Genomic DNA, 21,154 nt, shown 5'->3' with positions numbered 1-21,154 from the left:
CAGCACTGTGAATTGGGCTTGCCTCCTCTACCCTTTGCCTGCCTTGACGTTTGGCCTCTGGGTAAGTTCTTCCCGCAGATCTTTTAGGGGAGGAGAACTGAGAGCTCACCTTTGATTACTTATTGTCGGCTGTGTTCTCATATAGAGGCAGCAGCTGCAGGTGACTCCAAGTAGTTTTATGTTAGTCAATAATTCCTCACAGTGCTAAACTAACCAGCACTGAAGGATGTCACTGTGATTAATCTTACTTCTGCACAAAGCACTTTGTGAAAAGAAAACAAACTAATTACTACAAACGCAGAGATCTGAAAATTTAATTAAGGACTGGAAATGAGGGGTAAGTGAACAGAGTGCTTGATTTAATGAGCAGGAGTGATTAACTTGGCAGCTTTCTTTGGGTTTGTTCTAACTCACTCATGTCTGGCTCCTTGTGAGTAGTTTGTCATATTTTATTTAATGCGTAGTGCCCAGATACAAACAATCATGTTGACAATCACTGCTGGTAACCTGTCACAATACAAACACATACACAGCTTTACACAACCCTGCCTTTCACTATTGTTGTTGATAGAAAAGATAAGGAAAAGACCATGCTTTGTATAATTTACCTTCCTGTTGATTAATCTCTGCAATCAATTAGTCTGCAATGGAGCTCAAAATAGCCTGAGAAAATCTGACTGATGAATATTTTTATGAATAATGGCTCCTGACTTGGACAGCTCTTGAAGATGAATTCTGGGTGATAATATAATTTAAATGTATCCTTGGCTGACATCCATCAGCTTGCTGCTCACCAACATCCTTACTGCAAACACCCTGTGCTAACTGTTCTGTTCATTGTCTCATCACTTCAGCTTGAGGCATATCTTCCTTTATTAATCCAGCATAGTCACGGGTTTTCAGAGGTCGTGGATTGCACAAGCAGAGGGGCAGAAAGGCTCCCACAAATCTCAGCCAGGTCTCTGCAGCACATGGGTGATCTGCGTAGATCCTGAAGGGGTACTCAGACCCCACTTGAGTTAGGACCCCTGTAAGCTTTATCGTGCCGAGTGCTTACAAATTGGAAGTATGACTTTTGAATACTGCCATTAGTTTTGAGTTTACTGCTGTCAGTAAAACGATATTGAAGTGATTGCTCAACCTTGTTTTGGTTACTTTTGTAGGTTGCCAAGGCAGGAGCGTCAATGACATGGAGCAGAGAATGCTGCTATTCAAGGCATTGATATGACAGCGACCCGATGAGAAATGAATCAAGAATGAGCTTGTGGGATGACGACTGGCAGTCAGTATTGGTGAGATGTCATCTCAGTGAGATAGTGATGCAGGGCTAATCACGACCTCTGGTGACTTCCATTTGTGGTACTTGTCACTCCCCCTGTGACTATGTTAGCTTGCCTCAGTTGTTGCTAGTAAGGAGCTGCCAACACCATGGAGTGCTGACAATTAGATCATAATTCCAAGTGTTGGTTCATGCTCTATATTCTTTTGATTTATGCATGATGCTCCTTGCATTAAAGTAAATGTAGGTGAGTCCACCAGCCCTTCCACGTTCACCAACTGACTCCCTGCAATATGACTTCAGTTTTCATCACAATTCCAATCAGATGGGGGGATCATTGAACTGGAATATCAGCACTTTATCTTTCTCCCGAGATGCTGCTTGGCATGCTGTGTGTTTCCAGAACTTTCTTTTTATATTTCAGATATTTGGCAGTTATGCTTGGTTCTTCAAAGCAGATCACAGACTGTCTCGATAATTATTCAGTCTTACCCTGGTAAATATCTTCAGTTTGATGCTTGTTTATCTTGTTGAGCTTTTCCTAATAGATGTTTAGGTTTTTACTAAATATAACACAGACAGTGCAACTCATTTATTAATATCCAATAAAGCTATGAAATTCTAATTAAATGTTATGATCAGACAGGCAGTCTTCAGCTAAATTTAAAAGTCACTTATTAAATTCCTACCACTTATACTTACATTTCCATGAAAATCATTCTAGATTGCAACACAAATAGAATTTTAATTAGTCATTTAAATCTAATAAATATCATTCATTTCAATCGAGACGTTGTGAAGTCTTTGCATTGTCCTTGGCTTCTGTTTCCCTGGCAGCATTTTCCACGTTATTTTATTGCCTCTTTTTCTTCAGTGAATTTTACTAACTTGCATATTTCTCGGGTGTTGTTTTCTCTCTCACATACAGACAGACAGACACACACACACATCTGTTTATTTTGTGCAATCCTGGGAGTTATTTTCCTGATCCCATTATGCTTTGTGGGGCTTCAAGTATGGCTTCTTTATTCAGCCGAGCCAGATGCAATTCTGCCACCTAGCAAAGAGTGGGAGAAGTGTTCCAGTAGTAATCTCTACATCTCCTCTATTCACCACACTCACCCCACCTTCATGTTGTCCGAACAGGGAGAGAGCCCCTCTTGTCATAACTTACCACCCCATAAAGCCTTCAATTCCAACACATCATGCTCCACAACTTATGCCACCTTCAATGGGACCTGACCACCAAACACATCTTTACCTCCTCCCCTGTACTCCACATTCTACAGGAATCACTTCTGTGATTCCCTTGTCTATTTGTCCCTCCCCAGTAATCTCCCTACCATCATTTATCCCCGCAAGTGACAGAATTGCAACACCTACCCATTCACCTTATCCCTCGCCTCTACTCAGGGCTTCCAGGTGAGGTAACAATTCACCTGCAAATCTGATGTTGTTGTCTATATATCCAGTGCTCCTGATGTGGCCTCATCTACACTGGTGAGACCTGACATTGACAGGGGACTGCTTTGTTTAATACCTCAGTCTGTTCTGCCATTCTATCCTGGCTGATCCCAGGTCCCAATCAACCCCATATACCTGCCTTTCCCCTATATTCTTTGATGCTCTGACTGATCTGGAAACGATCAACTTCCACCTTAAATACACGCATGAACCTGACCTCCACTGCAGTCTGTGGCAGAGCATTCCACAGATTTACTACTCTCTGGCTAAAAAATTTCCTTCTTTTTCCTTCTAAAAAGCTGCTTCTCAAATTTGAGGCTGTGCCCTCTAGTTCTGGATACCCCCACCAAAGGAAACATTCTCTCCACATCCACCCTATCTAGTCCTCTCAACATCCAATGAGATCCTAAATTACAGTGAGTACAAAGCTGCCAAATGCTCCTCATATGCTAACTCCTTCATTCCTGGAATCAGCCTCGTGAACCTCTTCTGGACCCTGTCCAATGACAACACATCCTTTCTGATGTGAAACGCTTGACAATACTGTAAGTACGGCCTGACTAGTATCTTATAAAGGCCCAGCTACTCAGAAGTATCAGAGTCAAGTCAAGTCACTTTTATTGTCATTTCGACCATAACTGCTGGTACAGTACATAGTAAAAATGAGACAACGTTTTTCAGGACCATGGTGTTATATGACACAGTACAACAACTAGACTGAACTACTTTAAAAAAAAAACACAGAGCTGGTGTAGTATAGTCGTGGGAGATTGTCTCGGACATTTCACTTGTGATCACAAGACTCTGTTGGATAATGTAAGTTGCCACAGGCCTGTTACCCTTGTTTGGTGGAGGACAGTCAACGAGGGAGCTCTGTTTTAATATAATTTATATTCATATTTTAATAAAATATATTAAAAAAAAGACCTAAGCCTCAAGCCTCTGGCTTGCCTGCTGCTGCAGATCAGGTGAGGTACTGCTGCCAATCCAAACTGACTAGGGTCTACAAGTGAGGAAATCCAGGATCCAATTGCACAAGGCTCTGGCATTGGGGTGCACACCTGAATTGAATCAGATGGCCATGGGATCCACAATCTCTGTGACATCAATGTCATACACAGACTTTCAGCCATGCTTTGCTCAGTTGGAGCTTGGTTGTTGACGTCCAGTCAAATGGAACTAATTAGCAGTCTCTGTCAAGGTTGTGACTCAAGCTTCGTTTGTTAGCTTTGTAGGTATGTTTTTGGGGCAGAGAGGGGAGTTAGGGGTCAGGTTAAGTTTAGGGACAGGGCTGAGGGGGAATTAGAGATCAGACCAGAGTCTAGGTCTCTAAGCCATGCTCCATGTTCAAAGGCTATCAATGTGGACATGATGAAGGACATCTGTGGTTGAATGTTGGGTCACCAAACCAGTGAGGATAAGTGCCAGTGGCCCCATAAGGTCAGCAAGTTGTCAATAGGTTTTGCGATCAGAGTCCCGTGCTAGCTGGAGACATAAGATCCGTTCACCCTGCAATACATGAGGCAGCATGACCAGCGGTTGAGGCTTAGTGTTAGACTAGCCTCCAGTTTCAGACCTAGAGTTCGGTGTCCACATTCAGGGCTCTCGTTTGTTATCACTGGCAAATCTTAGGGTCGATACCGACATTTGAAGCCCAAAAAGTCGATCAGAAGTTCAAAAACCAAGATCCGATTGCCAAAGTCTGGGGATCAGAGAATAAAGAATATTTACAGCACAGTGGAAAATGTGGAGCAAGTCAGGTGGGGCTAATGTTTTCACTGAAATCTCTCCTCACTGTCATCAGTGCAGTGGGAGACATGGTCACCATGGATGGGTAAGTAGTGATGAAAAAGCAGGGAGTCTGCACAAGGACTTGGACAGATTAGGAGAATGGGCAAAGGAGTGGCAGATGGAATACAGTGTAGGGAAGTGTATGGTCAGGCAGCTTAGTGGAAGGAATAAAGGCATAGTGCCACAAGGAGATGTGGAGACTGGATCCAAATGCAGGACACAGGCACTGAAGTACTAGGGGCAGGACAGGAACAACTAAAGGATAGAACAAGATGAGGAGACTGTGGCATGCAAAGGTGATCCTGGGGTTCAGAGAGTTCATGGCGACGGCAGGACCCTGGCTAGGCTAAAGGATGGGTCTATGGGACAAGGAATGCTGGGAGGATAGCCCCCTGGCCTCCCAGGCAAGAACACGGGCCTGGGCAGGATGCAGGGCACAACCCGTCGGAAGTGAGGGGTAGGAAAGGGTCGGAGTCCTCAGGACAGGCCGCATAGCTCCTGGGTGGGCCGCATTACTTCTGGGCAGGGCCGCCTCCAAGGCAGGAACACGGGGGTCTGGGCAAGACGAGGAGCACCTGGGCAGGTTGTGGGGCACAACCCATCAGAAGAGAAGGGTAGGAAAGGGTCAGAGTCCCCCGCCAGGCAACGGCAGTCAGGCCTGCTTACCCGATGGAGGCAAGGGATTGGAAGGGAGCTCAGTCTAGGGTGACTACAAGAATGGACTTACAGAACTAGATGATTAACAGTGGGTACTCCAAGATGGGGTTGAAACGGGATAGCCAAGCGAACAGCGCAACGGCACAAGCAAAGCAAACCGGACGGAACAGCGGGTACAAGACAATAAGAGGAACAGGACGACCCCCAACTAGACTTAGTCCCAGAGCCCCTTGTATACACCGGCCAGCCGATAGGCATCAGGTGCACCTCCGTAAGCCAAGTTGATCCTATTTGGGCTTAAGGGTGAAAGGAGGGACGGCTGCAAGACCCGGAGTCCGGAGTCTGCGGACTGGATCAAGACCCGGAATTCAGTCTCCGGACCGGACCATAACGCGTAGACTATTTTCTATATGGGGAGCAAATTCAGAAATCAGAGATGCAAAGGGATTTGCAAGTCATTGTGCTGGATGTCCTGAAGGTTCACATCAATAGGTACATTTAATATCAGAGAAATGTATACAATATACATCCTGAAATTCTTTCTCTTTGTAAACATCCACGAAAACAGAGGCGTGTCCCAAAGAATGAATGACAGTTAAATGTTAGAAGCCCAAAGTCCCCCCTCCCATGCACAAGCAGCAGTAAGGCAACAAGACCCCCACTCCAGCATTCAAGCACGCAGCAAAGCATCAATAAAGACACAGACTTGCAGTACCCCAAAGACTACTCATTCACCCAGTAATTTGACATACCACAGGCTCTCTCTCTCTCTCTCTCTCTCTCTCTCTCTCTCTCTCTCTCTCTCTCTCTCTCTCTCTCTCTCTCTCTCTCTCTCTCTCCCTCTCTCTCCCTCCCTCCCTCCCTCCCTAATAACAGAAAAAGTGATGTCCCTGTTTCACAGGGAGAGGAGAGACGTAACAAACAACTTGCTGATTTATGATGTTAGAAGTCTGTTGTGTCACGTTTTCTGAGCTCTGTGCCCAGAGAGTCAGCCCCAAGGCTCGGGTCTCTGAACACACAGCCCACGGCAGCTAACCCGCTGCTCCCAATGTTCTGTGTTTTTCCACAATGCCTCAGTCAGGGGCACCAGCCTTGAATCAGCCCATCTCCAGAGCCAGGAAAATCCAGCACCCTGAAGGCGCACTAGTCTTCCAGGCCGCGTCCTTGGGATATCAAAAAGCGGCCAGTCACAAGGCCCTGAGAGCGGGTCCCATTCCCGCAAAGAACCAGAGTCAGAATGTAACTCCAGGTCAGGATTTTCAAAAGAACCTCAAAAAGGGAAAAAGAGACATCAAAGACAGAAATTGAGCTGTTTCCGACGATGCAAGCAAAAGGAGTCGCCGTTTGGCGCCATCATTATTTCCCTCCCTTGCAGGTCATCATCACTCAGCTTGCAGGTTGAGTTGGTGGTAGGAAGGCAAATTCAGTGTTGGCATTCATTTCCAGATGACAAGAATGACATGGATCAGCCCATGATTGAATGGTGGGGCAGTCTCGATGGGCTGGATGGCCTACTTCTGCTCCTATATCTTATAGTCTTAATATAAAAGTAAAGATGTACAACTTTATAAGGCACGAGTCAGACTGCACTTGGAGTACTGTGGACAGATTTGGGCCCCTCACCTAAGAAAACATGTACTGGCATTGGAGCTGCTCCAGAAGAATCCCAAAATTGAAAGTGTTAACATAGGAGGAGAGCACGATGGCCCTGAGGCTGTACTCACTAGAGTTTAGATGGAAGAGGGAGGATGTAACTGAAATGTCTTGAAGATTGAATGGCATAGAGAGAGTCCACATGATGGGGCTTGTTTAGTGGTGTATTTTTTCCCTGTTGTTTGGTCGTTGTTGTTGCTGCTTGTGTTGTGTTGTTATGCGAACGTGGTGAGCATGCTATGCTGACATTGGAATGTGTGGCAACAATTGTGGGCTGTCCACAGCACATCCTTAAGTTGTGTTGCTTATTAACACAAACAATACATTTCACTGTATGTTTTAATAAATATGTGATAAATAAATTAATCAGATTCTGGCTGAGATGTTAACCAGGCACCCAATCTGCCCTCACATCCGAACAAAAAATATCCCATTGTGCCAAAGAAATCTTCAAGTTTCAGCTTCCATGGGATATCATTGAATTTTGGAGCAGTGACATTGTTGGTAGAATCTCAGGTGGTGACAAGAGGAGTAGGGTGGAGACGGAGCAACAACCTGGTGCTCAACGTCAGTAAGATGAAAGAGCTGATTGTGGACTTCAGGAAGGGTAAAACAAAGGAATACATATCAATCCTCATAGAGGGAGCAGAAGTGGAGAGAGTGAGCAGTTTCAAGTTCCTGTGTGTCAAGATCTCCAGGATCTAACCTGGTCCCAACATATTGATGCAGTTATAAAGAAGGCAAGACAGTGGCTATACTTCATTAGGAGTTTCATGAGATTTGGTATGTCAATAAATACACTCAAAAACTTTGAGAGATGTACCATGGAGAGCATTCTGACAGGTTGCATCACTCTCTGGTATGGGGGTGGGGCTATTGCATTATATACAGGCTTCCCAACAGTGCTGGGAGGTGGACCACAGATTACAATAGGAAATAGAAAAGGCGAGTCAAAAGGGCAATGTTATGATAGTCATGGGGGATTTTAACATGCAGGTCAATTAGGAAAAACAGGTTGGTAATTGATCTCAAGAGAGTGAGTTTGTTCAATGCCTAAGAGATGGCTTCTTGGAACAGTTTGTTGTTGAGCCTGCTAGGGGATCAGCTGTACTGGATTGTGTGTTATGTAATAAACTGGAGGTGATTAGGGAGCTTAAAGTAAAATAACCCTTAGGAAACAGTGATCACAATGTGATAGAGTTCGACTTGAAATTTGGTAGGGAAAAAAATAAGAGTCTGATGTAGCAGTATTCCAGTGGAGTAAGGGAAATTACAGTGGGATGAGAGAGGAGTTGGCCAAAATAAATTGGAAGGAGCTGCTGGCAAGGATGACAGCAGAGCATTTCTGGGGAAAATGGGAAAGGTGCAGGACATGTGTATTCAAAAAGTGAAGAAATACTCAAATGGCAAAATAGTACAACCGTGGCTGACAAGGGAAATCAAAGCTAATGTAAAAACAAAAGAGAGGGCATAAAACAAAATAAAAATTAGTGGGAAGATAGAGGATTTGGAAGTTTTTAAAGACCTACAGAGAACAACTAAAGGATCATTAGAAGGAAAAAGATGAAATATGAAAGCAAGCTAGCATATAATATCAAAGTAGATAGTAAAAGCTTTTTAAAGTATGTAAAAAAAAAGAGAATTGAAAGTGAATATAGAACCACTAGAAAATGAGGCAGGAGAAATAATACCAGGAGACAAGGAGCTGGCAGATGAACGAAATGAATATTTTGCATCAGTCTTTCCTGTGGAAGACACTAGCTGTGTGCCAGATGTTATAGTGAAGGAAGAGAATTGGGTACAGTTATTGTTACAAGTGAGAAGTTGCTCAAAAAGCTGAAAGACCTAAAGGTATATAAGTCACTAGACCAGATGAACTGCACCCTAGGTTACTGAAAGAGGTAGTATTAGAGATTGTGGCGGCATTAGAAATGATCTTTCAAAAATCATTGGACTCTGGCATAGTGCCAGAGGACTGGAAAATTGCAAATGTCATGCCACTCTAAGAAAGGAGGAAAGCAGCAAAAAGGAAATGATAGACCAGTTAGCCTGACCTCAATGGTTGGGAAGACATTAGTGTCAATTGTTAAGGATGATGTGATGGAGTACTTGGTGACACAGGACAAGGTAGGACAAAGTCAGCATGGTTTTCTTAAGAGAAAATCCTGCCTGATAAACCCATTGGAATTCTTTGCAGAGATTACAAGTAGAATAGATGAAGGGGATGCAGTGGATGTTGTATGTTTGGACTTTCAGAAGGTTTTTAACAAGGTGCCACACATGAAGCTGCTTACCAAGTTGAGATACCGTGGTATTACAGAAAAGTTACTAAGATGGTTAGAGCATTGGCTAAAGGGAAGAAGTTAGCATGAGAATAAAAGGATTCTTGTCTAGCTGGCTGCCAGTGACTTGTGGTGTTCAGCAGGGGTTGGTGTTGGGACCACATCTTTTTATGCTGTATATAAATGTTTTAGATGATGAAATAGATGGATTTGTTGCCAGGTTTGCAGATGATATGAAGATTGAAGGAGTGGTAGATAGTGCTGAGGAAACGGGTAAGATGCAGAAGGATGTAGATAGTTTGGAGAATGGGCAAGAAAATGGCAAATTAAATACAATGTTGAAAATGCACGGTCATGCACTTGGCAGTAGAAATAGATGTGCGGAATATTTTCTCAGCGAGGACAAAATCCAAAAATTAGAGATGCTACTTCTGACCTCAAGGGTAGTAATCTCAGGATTACTACCTGTGCCACGTGACAGTGAGTACAGGAATGGAGTGAGGTGGAGGATAAATGCGTGATAGGAGCAGGTGGCAGGGATTCAGATTTCTGGATCATTAGGACCTCATTTGGGATGGGTGTGACCTGTACACAAAGGGCAGGTTGCACTTGAATCTGAGGGGGACCGATATCCTGACAGGGAGGTTTCCTAAGGCTATTAAACTAGAATCGCTGGAGGATGAGAACACAACTGAAGAGAATGGCTGCTTAGAGTGCCTGGCTTTAGATGTTTCAGAAAGAACAGGGAGGAAGGCAAAAGAGGTGAGGGTGTGACACTGTTGATCAGAGATAGTGTCACAGCTGCAGAAAGGAGGAAGTCATAGAGGGATTGTCTACTGAGTCTCTGTGGGTGGAAGTTAGGAACAGAAAGAGATTAATAACTCTATTGAGTGTTTTTATAGACCAGCCAATAGTAACAGGGACATCAAGGAGCAGATAGGGAGACAGATCCTGGAAAGGTGTAATCATAGCAGAGTTGTCGTGGTGGGAGATATTAATTTCACCAAAATTGATTGGCATCTCCCTAGAGCAAGGGATTTAAATGGGTTGGAGTTTGTTAGGTGTGTTCAGAAAGGTTTCCTGATACAATATATAGATCAGCCTACAAGAGGAGAGGCTGTACTTGATCTGGTATTGGGAATATGAAGCTATCAGGCAGGAACTTGGAAGCATAAATCGGGAACAGGTGTTCTCAGGGAACTATACGGCAGAAATGTGGCAAATGTTCACGGGATATTTGCATGGCAATAAAACAGGGAAAGGATGGTAAGGTACAGGAAATATGGTGTACAAAGGCTGTTGAAAATCTAGGCAAGAAGAAAAGAAAAGCTTACGAAAGGTTCAAAAAACTAGTTAATGATAGAGATCTAGAAAATTATAAGGCTAGCAGGAAAGAGCTTAAGAATGAAATTAGGAGAGCCAGAAGGAGCCATGAGAAGGCCTTGGTGAACAGGATTAAGGAAAACCCCAAGGTATTCTACAAGTATGTGAAGAGCAAGAGGATAAGATATGAGAGAATAGGACCTATCAAGTGGAGAAGTGTGTATGGAACCGGAGGAGTTAGTGGAGATATTTAAAGAATACTTTGCTTCAGTATTCACTACGGAAAAGGATCTTGGCCATTGTAGGGATGACTTATTGTGGATTGAAAAGCTTGAGCATATAGATGTTAAGAAAGAGGATGTGCTGGAGCTTTTGGAAAGCATCAAGTTGGATAAGTATCTGGGACCGGACGAGATGTACCCAGGCTACTGTGGGAGGTGAGGTAGGAGATTGTCCAGCCTCTGGCAATAATCTTTGGATCATCAATGGGGATAGGTGAGGTTCCAGAGGATTGGAGGGTTGCAGATGTTATTCCCTTCCTCAAGAAAGGGAGTAGAGATAGACCAGGAAATTATAGATCAGTGAATCTTACTTCACTGGTTGGTAAGTTGATGGAAAAGTTCCTGAAAGGCAGGATTTCTGAACATTTGGAAAGCTCCTAATAAGATTAGGAATTGTCAGCATGGCTTTGTCAAAGGCAGGTCTTGCCTTACGAGCCTCATTGAATTTTCTGAGGATGTAACATTGATGAAGCTAGGGCTGTAGATGTATGTCTCTGGATTTCAGTAAATTATTTGATAAGATACCCAATGCAAGGCTTATTGAGAAAGTACAGAGGCATGGGATTGAAGGACAAATTGCTTTGTGGATTCAGAACTGGCTTGCCCACAGATGGCAAAGGGTGGTTGTAGGGGGTCAGATTCTTCATGGGGTTCGATGACCAGTGGTGTGCCACAGGGATCTGTTCTGGGACCTCTTCTGTTCATGATTTTTAAAAATGACCTGGATTAGAAAGTGGTGGGATAGGTTAGTAAATTTGCTGATGATACAAAGGTTGGGGGTGTTGTGGAGGGCTGTCAGAGGTTACAGTGGGACATCGATAGGATACAAAACTGAGCTGAGAAATGGCAGACGGAGTTCAACCCAGATATGTGTGAGGTGGTTCATTTTGGTAGGTCAAATATGATGGTAGAATATAGTATTAATGTAAGACTCTTGGCGGTGTGGAGGATCAGAGGGATCTTGGGGTCCGAGTCCATAGGACACTCAAAGCAGCTGCTTAGGTTGACTCTGTGGTTAAGAAGGCATACTGGGGATTGGCTTTCATCAATTGTGGGATTGAGTTCAAGAACTGAAAGGTAATGTCACAGCTATATAGGACCCTGGTCAGACCCCACTTGGAGTACTGTGCTCAGTTCTGGTCGCCTCACTACAGGAAGGATGTGGAAACTATAGAAAGGGTACAGAGGGGATTTACAAGGATGTTTCCTGGATTGGGGAGCATGTCTTATGAAAACAGTTTGAGTGAACTTGTCCTTTTCTCCTTGGAGTGATTGAGGATGAGAGGTGACCTGATAGAGGTGTATAAGATGATGAGAGGCATTGATCGTGTGGATAGTCAGAGGCTTTTTCCGAGCATTAAAATGGCTAACACAAGAAGGCACAATTTTAAGTTGCTTGGAAGTCGTACAGAGGGAGGACAAGGGTAAGTTTTTTATGCAGAGTGGTGAGTGTGTGGAATGGGCTGCTGGCGCCCGTTTTTGGATGCGGTTACAATAGGGTCTTTTAAAATGCTCCTGAACAGGTACATGGAGCTTAGTAAAATAGTGTGAGGAAGGCAAATGCAAAGTTATCATTCAAGAGGTCTAGAATATAAGAGCAGGGATGTGATGCTGAGGCTTTATAAGGCACTGGTGAGGCCTCACCTTGAGTACTGTGAACAGTTTTGCGCTCCTCATCTTAGAAAATATGTTCTGGCATTGGAGAGGGTCCAGAGGAGGTTCAGAAGGTTGATTCCAGGAATGAAAGGGTAATCATACGAGGAGCATTTGATGGCTGTGGGTCTATTCACACTGGAATTTAGAAGGATGATGGGGGATCTTGTTGAAACCTTTCAAATGTTGAAAGGACTAGACAGGGTGGATGTGAAAAGGATGTTTCCCATGCTGGGAGAGTCTAGGACAAGAGGGCACAGCCTCAGGATAGAGAGACGTCCATTCACAACAAAGATGCGAAGAAATTTCTTTGCCAAAGGGTGGTGAATTTGTGGAATTTTTTGCCACATGCAGCTGTGGAGGCCAAATTGTTTGGTGTATTTAAGGTAGAGATTGATGGGTTCTTGACTGGACATGACACCAAAGGTTACGGGGAGAAGGCCGGGAAATGAGGATGGGGAGGGAACATGGAGCCTAGAAGAACATCGGTCTATGGGTAACCCAAGGTAATTTCTAAATAAGTACATGTTCAGCACAGCACTGTGGGCTAAAGGGCCTGTAATGTGCTGTAGGTTTTCTGTTTCTATGAAAAAAAAGCATCAGTCATGACTGAACGGTGGAGCAAACTTGATGGGCCAAATGACCTATATCTTATGGTCTTTTGGTCTTATTTGCACACAGGAAGACAATAAACTGAATAAAACTCTACACCAACCACTCCAAATTCCTTGCAGAAGAAGGAAGAAGATTGGAATAGTGAGGAGAAAACTGAGCACTGGTTTATAACCTGTTGTGTAAACAGCATCTGAGAAATATTCTGGATGCATGAAGTGCTTTAGTCTTCTGCTCTGTATCATGGTTCATCGAACTCACAGCAGTCTGCTCGGCACTCTTACATACTTTCCACTTGGGTAAGTGCTTAGTTTATGGCAGGAATACTGAAGGTAAGATTGGCAGTGCCCATTGTTCCTGCCAGGCTGCACTAAAACCTAATCTGGACAATACATTTCAAAGTCTTTTTCCCTCTCTAAGCACATACGAGTATTGCAAGAAAACCTATGTACTACTGTCTATTAATGAGGACTGATGACAGTTAATCACTTGAAATCCCCTCTGTGCCAACCATTAAGAACTGAAGAGAAACCAATAGCCACAGAGAAGATTTCCCCACATCCGCAACGAGAAACGTCCTTCTGTCAGTCCCATGTTTGTTGTGACCTGGCTGTATTATCAGACCTGCAATCCATCAGTTAATGCGGCTTAATTGATTTGAGCAGAACTCTCCACCACAGCTGCCTGTGTAATGGTAACTGCAAACAATTTACCGACGTAAATATTTCGTTAGTGGCTTATTTACAACCAAGGGGGAGCAGGTGCTGGAAGCTGAAAGTAGAAAATCCCAGAAATGAACCTCAGGATGGCAGTGGGCAGCCAGTCTGTTTACAACACAGCTGGGTAAATTGAAAGCATTTGTCCTTCAGAGATAATACCTTATTGACCATCATTATTTTAAATATGTTGATGATATATTGTAAGGAATAAAATAGCAACCTGGGAGAAATTTATTGAACAAAGTATCTCTGGCATACAAACACTTCTTGCATCGCATTGTTCCAAAAGGACTGAGTCCAGCTTGCGGTCATTATTCATTCAAGTCAGTAGGTACATAGGGAATTCACAGCAACACAACCTCATGAGATGAAATAATTATATAGCTGGACAAATACTGCAGCATACAATAATAAATCACTCATGTTTACATGTTCTAAGCTGCACTGTGCAGTAATTAACACACACTGCATATATTAATTCTGTGTATGTAACATGTCTTAACATACATTCGTTTCTTTTCAGTTTTTGCGTCATACCCCAGAGTGAATTGTAGGCCGCAACATAATTAAGGTTTTTCAGAGGTTAGGGTTGAAATAAAAGACATACTGGACTGCTTTACAAACAGGAAACCAAATGAAGTTTAAACAAAGATCATGAATACCCAGCTGAATTTAAAACCTGGATTCTAATTGAATGGTTTGGCTTTGTTATATAATTTATGGAAAAATTTCAGTATGTTATGTAAGCATTAGTTATATGGATACCAACATTGAGCGATCAGCAGTTGCTGATTCAAAGGAAGCAGACATCCTTGATGAAATTTGCAGTGACCTGCAAAGCATAATCACTGCCTTTGTTCAGTCGAAGAAAAGGGTGTAGGTCACGATCTCAGACCTTGCAACAACTCTAAATCCACCAGACGGTAGTGACTACTGTTCTTGTGTGATGTTCACTGCCTGGAGCAAGCATATTGAGTGGCTGAACGATACCACCATCTCTACCTTTATAACATTCTCCAGATTCACTGAAATACCTGAACAAGTGTCAGTGCCCTCTGCCAGGCTCATTGTGGCATTAGCTACCCTCAATCAGCTCATCCCAGCACATATCATATGTCTGCAATTCCCATTTTGGTGTCATTCACCACTTCCAAACCCCTAGATCTGGAACAGAAGCTAATTATCCTTGATCCCGAGAGACTGAGAAGATTTTAATTGACTGCAGTTCTTTTCTGAGCGGTTGAGGCCAGTACAGAGCAGCCATGACCACATTAAATGGCAGGGGAAGTTTAAGAGGCCTGGTGATTCTTTTTCTGTCCTTTTGTTCCCTGAGTGTTTCAGGGTTGAGTACAGCACTGATCTGAAGTGACTACCTGTCGCACAATGTGGTGGTGCCCTGTTACATTGTCTGCACAACACGTCATGCCCCACTACACAGGTCAGGCAACACTGAGAACTGTAACTAACCAGTACAGAGTTACAGAATTTACACTGCACATTGAACTGTGTTTGGGCGAGATGCTACAAGATGCAAATCTTTAGTTTATATTTAATTTCCCTTCGAAAGCTCTACAGCATGCATCCTAACTGGTTATTGGTTGCCTCACTACAGAAAGGATGTGGAAACCATAGAAAGGGTGCAGAGGAGATTTACAAGAATGTTGTCTGGATTGGGGGGCATGCCTTATGAGAATAGGTTGCATGAACTCGGCCTTTCCTCCTTGGTGCGATGGAGGATGAGAGGTGACCTGATAGAGGTACAAGTAATGAGAGGCATTGATCGTATAGATAGTCAGAGGCTTTTTCCCAGGGCTGAAATGGCTAACACGAGAGGGCACAGGTTTAAGGTGCTTGGAAGTAGGTACAGAGGAGATGTCTGGGGTAAGTTTTTTACTCAGAGTGGTGAGTGCGTGGAATGGGCTACCAGCGATGGTGGTGGAGGTGGAAACGATAGAGTCTTTTAAGAGACTCCTGGATATGTACATGGAGCTTAGAAAAATAGAGGGCTATGGGTAACCCTAGGTAATTTCTAAGGTGAGGACATGCTCGGCACAGCTTTGTGGGCTGCAGGGCCTGTGTGTGCTGTAGGTTTTTTTTATGTTTCTATGTTTCTAACTTTCCACCTATCTACAAGATGGTCATTTGGTGCTCATTGCTCCCCCAAAACTGTCAATCTAAAATTTCATTCCCACCTCTCCTCAACCTGCAACCCTCTCAGGGTCCTGGAACCTGCCATGTCCTTGCATATGCCTTGTTCACCACTGTGCCTTCCGCTTAGTACAATCCACTCACCTTTTCCCCAATTTCAAGGTCTCTTTGGAGTCCAGCTCTGCTTTTGGCCACTTGTCCACCCGTTGATCGGTCATAAGCCTTCTCAGCCCAGCGGAGTTGCCCGATTCCTGTTACTCTTCCTACAAGCTGCCCCTGGACACTGTGAAATGCCAGGAGTGCCCAGCTCAGCAGGTTGAATGACAACGTAAGTTATTATTTAAGATTGGAAATACTTGCACTGGAAGCACTACTATGGCGTTCAAAAGGAGAATTCTGAGAGGATGTTTCCCCCAGAAAGCTCATCTAGCACTGGAGGATAAAACTTCTGGTATGGGGCCACTCATTCAAGATGCACCTGAATTAACCTTCATGCAGAACATTGTTTACAATGTAGCAAACAGAAAGAGGTGCTGGGTCCACCACACCCATACACGTTCCCAGTAGAGAAAGTTTCCCTCTCGAGTACCTCTGCAACGTACTCTCTCTCACCTGCCCATCACTCCCCTTTGATTTGCTTAACACCTGCCTCTTCTAGCGGCAACTTACATCAGCCAATTAATATATCAGCTCGTTTATGAGACGTAGAAGGTAACTGGAGTACCTGGAGAAACTCGTACAGTCATAGTTAGAACATGCACACTCTGCACGAGGTCAGAACCGTACCTGGCCTGCTGGAATTGGAATTAAAATGGGTTTATTACTGTCATTTGTACCAAGGGAGAGTGAGAAGCTTGTCTTGTATACTGCTCATACAGATCAGATCATTACACAGTGCACTGAGTTTGTGAGGCAGTGGCTACACCTCCTGCAGCCCTGTGCTTCCCATCACTCCAGTCTGAACTTCCCACCCACAGGTTATTGGATATATTCAGGGAAAGATTATTGGAAACAAAGGATATGGAGCAGTACAGAAAAGGGTAGGGGTAGTGCTGAAACCAATACTCAGCTGTGATTTTATTGATACTGAACAGTTCAAAAAGCCAACAGGTCTCCTCTGCTTCTGTTTTTTCAATTCCTCTTGTTCATGAATTACCCACTTTTAGTGTTCATTGGGTAGTGATCAAGAAATAAACTAAAACTAGACGGTCTAGGCTGTAACATTTTTGGAAATCCTCTTACTATTAGATAGACAGGTAGTGAAGAAGGTGTTTGGCACATGGGCCATCATCAGTCAGGTGACTGAGTATTGGAATTGGGATATTACAGTGAAGATTCAAGATGTTAATGAGGCTGCATCTGCAGCATTGTACTCACACTGTTATAAGCAGCACATCATTAAGATGGAAAAAGTGCAAAAAAGATTTCTTTGAATGTTGCCAGGAATTAAGCGCCTGGAGTATAGGGCAAGGCTGGGCAGGTGAAGATGTTTATCCCTTGCAGCGTGGGAGAAGTGAACTTATAGAAGCACATGAAATCCTGAGGGGCAGAGGAAGGATGAATGCACAATCTTCATTTCCAAGGGAAAGTGAATTTAAATCTAGGGAGTATGTTTAAAATGAGAGAGAAAAAATTTTTAAGCAACATGAGGGTCAATTTTTCACACAAAGAGAGGTGGTAATGTGTTAAGGATCAGGCCTGAACATTGGGTCAAAGGGGCTCTGCTGATAGCTCTGGACCACAACAGCCTTTAAATTCTACCTTCTTTGATCTGGCCATGTGGGCTTTGAACCAGCCCCTTCCCTAATTGGACTCTCGCCAATTACCCACTTATCTCCTCAATAGCACCCACCTGTTTCTGTTCTCGCTCATTACCCGGTCCATTTAAACCCTGCCTCGACTCACACTCTTTGCCTATTTGTCCCAGTCCTGAACTGAGTTGTTCCAGCCGGTTGACTACTGCCAACAGAAATTGTTGAATTCTGTGTTTCCAGATTCTGCTTGTTTGGAACCTGATTCTTGCCCGAAGCACTTGTAATCGTCTGCCCTCGCCGGACAGCCTTTCCCGGGTAAGACCTCCGCCTGCCTTTCTGGCTTCGTGCCTGCCTCCTGGTGTTGAAAGACTGTTGCCCCTGTGGCTGCTAATAAAATCCTGGTAAAAGAACATTCATTGGTCTGCACTTGAGTCCTACCGCAACCGGCCCCTCCTGACATAATGTGGAGGTAGTGGTTAAGGTGGGCATGTTTACACCATTTTAAAGACATTTGGGTAAGCCACTCTATGGATTCCCTATAAATTATTGTCAGGTGGACAAGGAGTTAAGTATCTCCATACAGAATTCCTACCTTTTCTGCTACACTGTACCATCAGAATGTATCCAATCAAAAATGAAGCTCTTTACAAAAGGGATATTTTTAGGGCAATGTAATATTTAAAACGGAGAGAATGTGGTCACAGAATAACAGAATGCATCAATATTTAAGCGTATTTTAGTATGTCATGCTCAGTGAGTTGGTAATGGATTCTGAGGGCAGATGGTGCACCGAGGCATCTGAAATTCAAATTAGAAAATGGAAGGGACCATGCTAGAGATGGACTCATTATTCTTTGTACAGGAAATTGTATCATCAAGTAGCTTAAAAACCAGTTAGTCTTTTTCCTCAGATGGGGATCGTTAAACGTAATGGAATAAATTGCTGTTTTTAATCCATTAATCTGGTCTGATGTGACTATTAAAGTAAAATGCCTGTTTGAACTGTCCTAATCAATGTTTATGAGATTCAGCCTGTGAACATAATAGCTCATCACTAATTTTTCCAGCTGAATTCAGGATTACCTCAGTCCAGTTTTAAACTCGTGTTAATTCTTCTAAAATTCAACCAAATATCAAGTGTAATGTCTAAAATTAAAGCAATGTTTCTTCATTTGACTCTGTGCTTCAATAAGTGAAGGTTGAATTGTTTTGATCAGCTGGAGACAAACTTGGCAGCTCACCCCTGAACCGCTTCCTGCTGTGATCTGCCTGATCTCTACCTGGTGGGAAACGCCTGCTGTAATCAGGCAACCATATATTGGCAGCATGGCTGAACTCTATTCAACATGGAAAAGGAAGAAACGGCACTGTTCTGGAAGATTACAGGAGATACAACTGCACATTGACACTGGCACAGTGTGCACTTTTCAGCTAATATTCTGTCATATTCACCATAATGCCACTGTGATAAGTGAAGCTGATCCTTTCAATGATGTCAGGTGCTCCGTTGCCTATCCAGAATTCAATTAAGTGGTTACGTATGCTCAAATTCAAAGTAAATTTGTTATCAAGGTGTGTATATGGTTACCATATGCTACCATGACATTTGTTTGCTTGCAAGCATTTGCAGGGAAAGAAGAAATAATAATCAAATTTACAAGGTTATAGTGGAAAACAACCAATGTGTACAAGAAGATTAACTGTGCAAATAAAGAAATAACAATACAAACATGAATTGTAAAGAGTCTTTGAAAGTGAGTTGGTAGGTTGTACAATCCCGATCAAATCAAGACAAGCATTTAAAATTTAAAAAGGAACTTCCGCAGGCTTTCAGCCCGATCAAATCGCAATTAAACATAGAACATAGAAAAGTACAGCATAGAAGCAGGCCATTTGGCCCACAATGTTGTGCCTAATCAGCTAAAAAGGAAATCAAAGACATTTTCCTCTTTGGGATGTATGTATCCTGTGCCTTCCGAATTGCTTCCAGAAATTCCAGCCATTGCTGCTCTGCTGTCATCCCTGACTGTGTTCTTTTCCTATCAATTTTGGACAACTCCTCTCTCATGCCACTGTAATTCCATTTATTCTACTGTAATACTGATACACTTGATTTTAGCCTCTTTTTCAAATTTCAGGGTGAATCGATCATTTTCCCCCAAGGGCTCTTTTACTTTCAGCTCTCTAATTAATTCCATTTCATTGCACAAAACCTAATCCAGAAAGCTGATTCCTTAGTAGGGTCAATCATGAGATGCTCTAAAAAGCCATCTCACAGGCACTCTAGAAATACCCCCTCTTGGGATCCAGCACAAACCTAATTTTTCCTACTACCTGCAGAGTGAAATCCCTCGTGACTGGTCAGAGAACACTGAGGCTGTCTACAAGAAGGGTCAGAGCTGTCTCTATTTCCTGAGGAGACTGAGGTCCTTTCACATCTGCCGGACAATGCTGAGGATGTTCTACGAGGCTGTGGTGGTCAGTGCTATCATGTTTGCTGTTGTGTGCTAGGGCAGTAGGCTGAGGGTAGCAGACACCAACAGAATCAACAAACTCATTCGTAAGGCCAGTGATGTTGTGGGGGTGGAACTGGACTCTCTGACGGTGGTGTCTGAAAAGAGGATGCTGTCCAGGTTGTATGCCATCTTAGACAATGACTCCCATCCACTCCATAATGTACTGGTTAGGCACAGGAGTACATTCAGCCAGAGACTCATTCCACCGAGATGTAACACTGAGTGTCATAGGAAGTCATTCCTGCCTGTGGCCATCAAACTTTACAACTCCTCCCTCGGAGTGTCAGACACCGTGAGCCAATAGGCTGGTCCTGGATTTATTTCCACTTGGTATGATTAACATTATTATTTAATTATTTGTGGTTTTATATTGCTATATTTCTTCACTATTCTTGGCTAGTGCAACTGTAACGAAACCCAATTTCCCTCAGGATCGATAAAGTATGTCTGTCTGTCTGACTATTGTAACATGGCCCTCTTGCCATGCATTTTCTACGTACCATTGTAATTTGTAGACCACATCCTTACTACTGTTTGGGGGTCTGTATACAACCCTCATCAGTGTTTTTTTTTTTATCCTTACAGTTCCTTAGCTCTTTCCACTATGGTTCAACACCTTCTGCCCCTACATCACCTCTTTCTAATGATTACATTTCATATTTTACCAACAGAGCAATGCCACCCTCTGCATTCCTGCCCATCCTTTAAATACAATGTGTGTCCTTGGACAGTAAACTCCCTGCTATCAGCCATCATTCATTGATGTCTGGAACATCATATATGCCAATCTATAACTGTGCTACAAATACAGTATTTTTCTGTTGACAGACCCATCCTCCTTGGCTGCTGGGACCACTGGCATTGCCAATGGGCTCCACTCAATCTTGGAAAGAATTCCTTCAACCTCCATGCAATGAAGCTCACTGACTACTTTATCGTGGTGGTGTAAGGACCCAGGTGGGCTTTGTAAAACTTGACTGTGGTATTTTCATTTAACAATATATTACCCCTGATATGTTGGC

At 43.3% G+C, this 21,154-nt stretch overlaps 1 long non-coding RNA gene across 2 annotated transcripts; it reads left to right on the top strand.

Annotated features, from left to right (window-relative positions):
- The first annotated feature begins 215 nt into the window (after positions 1–215).
- Positions 216–19,190, top strand: LOC140719785 (uncharacterized). Of its 2 annotated transcripts, XR_012097002.1 has the most exons (4): positions 216–337; positions 1,164–1,292; positions 17,857–17,931; positions 18,834–19,190. It is a non-coding gene; the product is annotated as an uncharacterized lncRNA (long non-coding RNA). The 2 variants fall into 2 exon arrangements; XR_012097001.1 differs by lacking the exon at positions 18,834–19,190 and having other exon boundaries at positions 17,857–18,041.
- Positions 19,191–21,154: the final 1,964 nt, after the last annotated feature.

This window comes from Hemitrygon akajei, chromosome 32 (assembly GCF_048418815.1).
Source record: "Hemitrygon akajei chromosome 32, sHemAka1.3, whole genome shotgun sequence".
NCBI classification, from domain to species: domain Eukaryota; kingdom Metazoa; phylum Chordata; class Chondrichthyes; order Myliobatiformes; family Dasyatidae; genus Hemitrygon; species Hemitrygon akajei.
This window is presented reverse-complemented; position numbering and strand designations above follow the sequence as displayed.